Raw genomic sequence first — 9,003 nt, 5'->3', positions numbered from 1 at the left:
GAAAGTTCTACCGATCTCTCCCTTTAATGGATTTGTTGCTTTTGCTAGCACATGGCTTTTTCCCCAGGTGTGGGATTACAATTATGGACACGTGGGTTTTTAAACACAAAACATTGTTTATTCCATGAACTCAACTGAACATCTTAAATAAACATTGGATCTCTTACCACAGCTTACTTCAAAGATAACTCAGAAAATATTGCAACAGTAAATAATTCCTTAAACTGTTCCTTCAAACTTCCAAGAGACTTAACACCTTGAAACAGAATCACATCAGGTTAAAGGCTTTACAATCATCAGTTTAAATCACCCAAATGATCCAAAGATGGTCTTTTATGTCAGAGATCCAGCTCCCTGCTAACACAGACACTCCCAAGCTCTTTTCAAACTTGCAGCTCCCTGGAAACACACAGACACACACAAGGTGCTTTTTAAACTGAAAGTAAAAACCTGAAAAATGGCTGACCTAAAGCCCAGCTCCACCCACTCTCTGGCATCACTGTTTTCTTAAAGGTACATTGCTCAAACATCCATGTCTTAAAGGTACTCTTACATGACACCTCCACCCAAGAAAAAAAAACTTCAATTTCAAGATGGTTTCATTTTTCACTTTTGCACCATTCACTAAGAAATATACACAGTAAATATACACTTTCGCTTAAAAAAAAACAACACATGCAAACAGGTATAATAATATAGTCCATTTTTTCTTTGTTATTCTTCCTCCAACCGAAATCCTTCTCGATTGACAGTCTCTTTGAACAAAATCTCTGCACGAGATCTCTGCACGGGGGCAGCACGGTAGCCTTGTGGATAGCACAATTGCTTCACAACTCCAGGGTCCCAGGTTCGATTCTGGCTTGGGTCACTGTCTGTGCGGAGTCTGCACATCCTCCCCGTGTCTGCGTGGGTTTATCTCCGGGTGCTCTGGTTTCCTCCCACAGTCCAAAGATGTGCGGGTTAGGTGGAATGGCCATGATAAATTGTCCTTAGTGTCCAAAATTGCCCGTGGGGTTACTGGGTTATGGGGATAGGTTGGCGGTGTTGACCTTGGGTAGGGAGCTCTTTCCAAGAACCGGTGCAGACTCGATGGGCTGAATGGCCTCCTTCTGCTCTGTAAATTCTGTGATAATGATCCATCCATTCCTCTACTACTCTGCATTTCTCTTTAGAATCAGATACTTTAGTTCAATCTGACCACATAGTCCCTTGCAATTCTCCAATACAGGGACATTGGTGATCACAGCTTTCAGGCAGTCAAATGCCTGTTGAAAGTACGCTGTCCATTGAATATTTTTACGTTTCTTCAGCAATTCCATCAGTGGAGTAATCACGCCACAAAACGTTTGCACTAAAGTTCGATTAAATCCACTCATTCTAAGAAATCGCATTATTTCCCTTCCTCTTGAGGATATCAGAAACTCCTCAAGGAAAGTGACTCGGGCTCCTGCAAATTCACTTTCGGCTAGTTTCATTACCAACCCCGCCACCTGAAGTCGATCGAAGAACTCCATACGATGCTTTAAATGTTCTTTCCATATCTGGAAGTTGGAAATAAAAGCAGATTGTCCTACTTTCTCAATGCAATCATTCGAACGTGGGATAGGGTAAGAGTCAGTTCTTGTAACTGCATTCACCTTTCTATAGTCCACATACAACCGTTGGGTACCGTCTGGTTTAGGTACCATCACTATGGGTGAGCTCCATTGGCTGCTACCCACTTCAATTATGCCATTTTAAGCATACTCTCAATCTCTTTGTTAACCTGTGCCAATTTTAAAGGATTAAGTCTATATGAATGTTGTTTGATAGGAACAGCATTTCCTACATCTACATCATGTATAGCCATTTTAATACTACCCAATTTATCACTACAAACTTGCCCATGTGATTTCAATAACTCTCTCTGGTCAGTTCGTTTTTCCTCTGGAAGGTAACTTAACAATTCATACCAAATTTTAAGAACATCCTCATTATCCAATTTAATTTGAGGATGTCAAATTCACAGTCATCTGGATTTGGTTCGTCACTTTGAGTTAGAATCATTAAAACCTCCTTTTTCTCTCCTTCCCTTTCAAAGTACCTTTTAAGCAGATTCACATGACACACTCGGTGAGTCTTCCATCTATCTGGTGTTTTTACCACTTAATTCACCTCATTTAATTTCCTTTCAATCTGATACTGTCCACAAAACCTAGCTTTTAAAGGCTCCCCTGCCACTGGTAACAACTTTATCCCCACTGGCAAAACTACGAACTTTGGATTTCTTGTCCGCTACCCATTTCATTCCATTTTGTACAACTTTCAAATGTTGTCTAGCCAATTCACCTGCTCTATTTAATCGTTTCCTAAAATTTGACACGTAATCCAACAGTGTAATTTCCGATTTCGCACCCACCAATTTTTCCTTAATCAATTTAGGCGGACTAAAGGACTAAATTTGGTAGACTCATTAGGTGCATCCCTAATTGCAAACAATACGAATGGGATTCATTTATCCCAATCCTCTGGTTAACCTTGACAATACGGCCGCAACATTGGCTTTAATGTCTGATGCAAACTTTCTGACGCTCCCTGCGATTCTGGATGGGACGCAGTTGATTTAAATTGTTTTATTCCTAAGCTATCCATAACTTCTTTGAATAACTTTGAAGTAAAATTAGTTCCTTGATCGGGTTAAATTTCTGGTGGTAGTCCATATCTAGTAAAGAAATGAAGTAACTCCTCCACAATCCTTTTAGCTGTAATATTACGTACTGGAATGGCCGCTGGAAACCTAGTAGTCACATCCATTACAGTCAAAAGATATTGATTCCCACTTTTTGTTTTAGAAAGCGGTCCTACACAATCGATTAGGACCCTTGTAAAAGGTTCCTTAAATGCTGGAATGGGTATTAAGGGCGCTGGTTTTATCATTGCTTGAGGTTTCCCTATCACTTGACATGTGCGACATGATTTATAAAATTTAACTACATCTTTATGTAGTCCAGGCGAGTAAAACAATTTTGGATTTTAGCTTGTGTTTTCCTTATTTCCAAATGACCTCCCACTGGTACCTCATGTGCAACTCGCAACACCTCCTTTCTATACCCTATCGGCAATTCTACTTGATGATCTTCTGCCCACTTTTCATCCGCCTGCATATGTACAGGTCTCCATTTTCTCATCAGGCCATCATGTTTACGGTAATAACACACTGGTATACTCTCAGATTCCTCTTCCGTATATGCTTTCTGATATATCCGTTTTATTTCTACATCTTTCTGTTATAACTCCGCAAATATTCCTGAACTAAAAATATCCGCCTCATCCTCCACCTGTTCTTGTTCTTTTTCAACCATCTGATCAAAAATTGTTTCTGATAATTGCACTTCAACTTCACCTTTACTCTTTGATTTCTCCTCTTGTCTTAACCTGTAACTTTGCGACCTTGTTACGACACAAACCGGAAAAATCCCAGGATATTCGTCCTTCAACCCTTCAGTTGACTGATTTTCCACTGGCTTATCAACCACAGTAGGCATCACTCCCACCCGCGATGCAGGTATATCATTACCCAAGATAAACTGTATTCCTGGACAAGATAGTTTATCTATTACTCCTACTACCTCTTCACCATTCTTCACTGGACTTTCCAACTTCACCTTATACAATGGAACGCGGCTCCTCTCACCCTGAATTCCACATATCACCACCTTTTCTGGCAACATTCTTCCCAAACTACATAATTCCTCATTTTTACCATTAAAGATTGACTAGCCACTGTATCTCAAAACATTGTGACTTCTTCACCTGCTCCTCTTGATACACATAAGTAAATTCTACCCACACAAGTAAATTCTTTAAATACATCTGGCACCTTCTTAACAATTACTTCTTGAACAGGCTGTACAATTGTTTGCACCTCCTTCGCGTCCCTTGGGATTTCCTTTACCACTCTTACAAACCCCACCGTCTTATCCTGTTTTACCACATCACCCTTCTCAGTGCTTGTCTTCAACCACCAACACTGTGACTTTAATGACCTTGTTTATTACAGTGAAAACATTTGAAACTTTTCATTTCTTTTCCACCCTCCTGGATTTCTTTTTTAATCAGAGGTACACTCCCTTGATTGTCTCCCATCATATCACCTTTACCTTTACCACTTGAGTATTTCTCATGTCCCCAGTTTCTATCCCTCATCGGCTGAAACTGATGTCGGAAAACAATCTTTGATTTATGAACGTATTCATAATCATCTGCCATTTCTGATACTAATTTCGCAGCTCTAACCTTCTGTTCTTCCACATGAGTTCTCACTACATCAGGAATTGAATTTTTAAACTCCTCCAAAAGTATAATTTTCTGAGAACGTAATACATTTGGTCTATTTTCAAAGCCCTTATCCACCTATCAAAATTACTCTGTGTCAGCCTTTCAAATTCCATGTATGTTTGACCAAATTATTTCCTTAAATTTCTAAACCTTTGTCTATAAGCTTCAGGCACTCGCTCAGATGCACTTAAGATGTGTTTCTTCACCTGCTCATACGTTCCAGATTCCACCTCCGGTCGTGATGCAAACACTTCACTAGCTCTACCTACCAGCTTTGTTTGAATCAGTAACGCCCACATGTCCTGTGGCCATTTCATTTGTTTAGCTACCTTCTGAAATGAAATGAAAAAGGCTTCTACTTCCTTCTCGTCAAACCGTGGCAGTGCTTGGACATATTTAAATAGATTCCCACCAAGCCTTCGACTATGACGCGCTTTCACACTATCCTCATCACTATCATCCAGCTGTACGTTTCCCTTTACGTCTGCCAATTTTAACTGATTGTCATGTTTCATGGCCATTTTCTGAAGTTCAAACTCGCTCTCTTTATCTTTTTCCCTCCTCTGTATTTCCATTTCTTTTTCTTTTCGTTCTGCTAGGACTATTCTTTCTTTTCGCCTTTCTGCTCTCTCCGTTTCTTTTTCCTCTCTCTCTCTCTTTCTCTTTCTTTTTCCTCTCTCTCCCTCTCGTATTCAAGCCGCTTTCATTCTTTCTCATGTTCCATTTGTTTAATTTGCAACTGAATTTTTGCCATTTCCAATGAATCAAACTCTATCGCATGCAAATTTAAATGCTTAACCACCACCATAATTACTTCACCTTTTCGCATTTTGTCAGGTAAGGTTAACTGCAATGTTCTTGCCAAATCTAACAGTCTGCTTTTCGTTTCTGCCCGTAAAGTACTTCGTGTGACATTCTCCACCCCCAAAAACTTCTGAGCCTCTGAAAGAGCCATTGTTCACAACACTCTCCCCACGTAAACTAAAATACCACACCGGAAAAGGAACAATCCTTCACTGTCTTTAAGTTCACAAAAGCCAATCCAATAGATAGACTTTTATCCCGGACGAGCCCCCAATTTCTATGGGTGAGGCGTTTTCAGAACCCCAAAATGTATCATGGAGTTCAACCAACCTCTCCCTTTAATGTATTTGTTGCTTTTCCTAGCACACGGCTTTTTCCCGAGGTGTATTATTATTATACAATTATGGACTCGTGGGCTTTTAAACACAAAGCACTGTTTATTCCATGAACTCAACTTAACATCTTAAATAAACATTGGATCTCTTAACGCCCCTTACTTCAAAGATAACTCAGAAAATATTGCAACAGAAACAATTACTTAAAATGTTCCTTCAAACTTCCAAGAGACTTAACACCTTTAAACAGAATCACATCAGGTTGAAGGCTTTACAATTATCAGTTTAAATCACCCAAATGATCCAGAGATGGTCTTTTATGTCAGAGATCCAGCACCCTGCAAACGAAGACACTCCCAATCTCTTTTCAAACTTGCAGCTCTCTGGAAACACACAGACACACACAAGCTGCTTTTTAAACTGAAAGTAAAAATCTGCAAAATGGCTGACCTAAAGTCCAGCTCCACCCACTCTCTGACATCACTGTTTTCTTAAATGTACATTGCTTAAACTTACATGTCTTAAATGTACACTCACATGACAGTGCACTATGCAACTATGTGATTTATCTACCTTCTGTATCTGATTCGTCATTGTTTGGGATACGACCTACCGCAGTGGTATTATCCACAAACGTATAGCTTGAGTTGGAGCTAAATCCTGCCACACAGGATATGCCTCCATATTCAGCGGGACCGACAATGACAAGACTGAAGAACGATCACTCGTCTATCCAATCAGTGAGGTTTGCCTCACTGTGAGACAAGATTAGCAGAAGGAAAACCAAATTAATTAGATTCAGATCACACGGTTATACTAGACCTGAAACATGAAAACCCCGCCATCTCACAATTCCCGTTCCAGCCTCCCCGAACCGGCGCCGGAATGTGGCAACTCCGGGCTTTTCACAGTAACTTGATTGAAGCCTACTTGTGACAATAAGAGATTATTAGTATTATTATTATTGCTCCTCGCCTGAAGTATGGTGATCCTCAGGTTAAATCACCACCAGTCAGATCTTACACTCAAAGGGCCTATGGTCATCAGGGACTTGAGCGACTTAATTTATTTTAGAACTGGATCAATGTATGACATTTCCAGGATGTGACTTCACTCAAGACTGGCCAAATGACTGACAGCCGGGAAATTAACGACCATTGAGGAGTTACCGCTACCTGAGGCTTGGTGGGATTGCTGGTTTTAAAGGTTCATCATGAAATCTAGAGATAAAAAGCCGGGAAAGTGGACATGAGCATTATCATGAGATCATTAAAATGTAAAAGGAGGCCATTCTGCCAATGGACTCTGCAACGATATTCTGAAAGAGCCTCTGTGTCCCCATCACATCCCTGTAACACCACCCAACTTTCTGAACACTAAGGGTCAATTTAGCATGGACAGTCCACCTAACCCGCACACATTTGGACTGTGCGAGGAAATCGGAGCACCCGGAGGGAACCCACACAGACACGGAGAGAAAGTGCAAACTCCACACAGTCAGTGACCAAAGGCTGGAATTGAACCCGGATCGCGGGCGCTGTGAGGTAACCACTGTGACAACGTGCCACATTATGAGGTCATAACACGTCATACATCAGATCAAGCATGATCTCATTGAAATACGGAGCATATTCGATGGGCTGAATGGCCTACTTCTGCTCCTACGTCTTATACCCTGATATTGTGTAAATCTGTTCCTGTTCTTGGGCAAAACCCTTGTTAAACCAACACAGACGCCGCATGTCGTCTGCATCTGATTATCTGGTGCAGAGAAGGTGATTGTGGAATACATGTCGTACCCATCAAACTCTGCTACTCACCTGACTGAGATTTGTTCTGTATCTGTAAATCACAGGTAGTGTTCGCGAGTGGAGGGAACACTCTGCACCCCAGTCTCAACAGTTTGTGAGAGCAGGATTCCTTCATTATGAGTCAATGTCTGGGACTGTATGTGAGGGTGGGTTTCAGTCTCTATCAGACATTGGTACTGAATGTCAGTTTGGAAATGTTTCTGTATCTATCAATCACAATTACTGTTTGGGAAAAGTGAGATTAATACACAACAGCAGCACTGCTGTGACAGACAGAGAAAGATACACAAAAAAATCAGGAAGAGACTATCGGGACACACATACAATGACACACAGAAAAGGTGCCGAGATGGAGAAACTGTTTTTTTAGGAAAATGTGTTTTCTGCTGCACACAGAGAGGTCTTGTTTGTAAAATTATATCTTGCTGTGTAACCGTGCTCTCTGCCATGGAACCGTGACACTGCCGGTGACAGATCTTCACTGGAGTTGTGTCAAATCATTATCTGTTGTGTAATGTGTTCCCAGTTGTGGAAGTAAGATCCGTCGGAAGCAGAACCTTTCTCCGCCGTGACTGAGAAGCAATTTTAATTCCATATTTATTAAACTTTGTCACGAGGTTAGTTCAGACCTCTGGATTCCCAGTCAAGGTTATGTCCCTGTTATGAAGACAGTTCATTCAGCGTCAACATTTTCAGATAATAACAAGAAAGCGCTCAACGTGGGGCTCGAACCCACGACCCTGGGATTAAGAGTCGCATGCTCTACCGACTGAGCTAGCCGGGTTACTGAGGCGCTATTTATTAAACCTCTTTTTGAAGAGAGTTGCTGCGGTGCTCATTCGGAGGGCCAGTGCTGACTTGTTGGGCCGAATGGCCTACTTCTGAGCTGGATATTCTACGATTCTGTGATACAAGCATGTTGATGCGGTAAGTCCTTCTGCCATACTGCCCACTCCTGACACCATGTAGATATGCTGGTCTCTCAATGACTGGCGACCAATGACATGTAACTGACTTAATAATTGAGCAGCTCCTCCTGGCTTGTGCTCTGACCGCGATCCGGGGAACTGCCGGAATCCCGACACGTGACCATTTTAGTTGCGTCATCAGGTGACCATTCGGCCTGCACAGGTCTCCTTCTGTGCTGTAATTTCTAGATTTCATCATTTAAATTTTCTTCCAGACTGTAAAGTGTGGTCCTGTTCCATTTGAATTTCTAATATATTTCCAATGTAACTGATGTTGTTCCACAATCTATTTAATCGGTGTAATTGTGCGTTTAGTGAGCTGAGGTTTTCGAGTCTCTCAAGGCCTCTCTCCAAATCCAATGGTCATTTTCCACGAAGATTCAACCCCTCCTCACATAAACACCGGGGCCCCGTTGATCGTTTGAATGCAATAACTTCCTGGAGTGATTCCAGGCTGGTTTTAGAATGTATTCTATCGACCAAATTACTAGCGAATGACACACTAGACACAGCTGCGATGGCAGAGTTGTTAAGGCGTTGTACTTGAAATCAATGTGGTTTCCCCGGGCTGGTTCGAGCCTTGCTCACTGCGATTCGAAGTGTTTGCTGAACTCCCCGCGCAAGCCACTGAATCGGAATGTTTGTAAATGAACGGTTTGAACCAAGATCAGAATCGGTCAGCATTTGTTTTGGAAACTGAACGACATATAAAGAAGCTCGCACTCAAAACAACGATCAATAAATAATAACGTTTCCTGCAACGTTTGG

At 41.4% G+C, this 9,003-nt stretch overlaps 1 non-coding gene across 1 annotated transcript; it reads right to left on the bottom strand.

The window, feature by feature from the left end:
• Positions 1-7,978: 7,978 nt before the first annotated feature.
• trnak-cuu (transfer RNA lysine (anticodon CUU)) lies at positions 7,979-8,051 on the bottom strand. The gene has a single exon. It is a non-coding gene; the product is annotated as a tRNA-Lys (tRNA).
• Positions 8,052-9,003: the final 952 nt, after the last annotated feature.

This window comes from Scyliorhinus torazame, chromosome 24, assembly GCF_047496885.1.
Source record: "Scyliorhinus torazame isolate Kashiwa2021f chromosome 24, sScyTor2.1, whole genome shotgun sequence".
Classification (NCBI taxonomy): Eukaryota; Metazoa; Chordata; class Chondrichthyes; order Carcharhiniformes; family Scyliorhinidae; genus Scyliorhinus; species Scyliorhinus torazame.
Note: the sequence above shows the minus strand (reverse complement) of the source record. Positions and strands in the feature narration are given on the sequence as shown.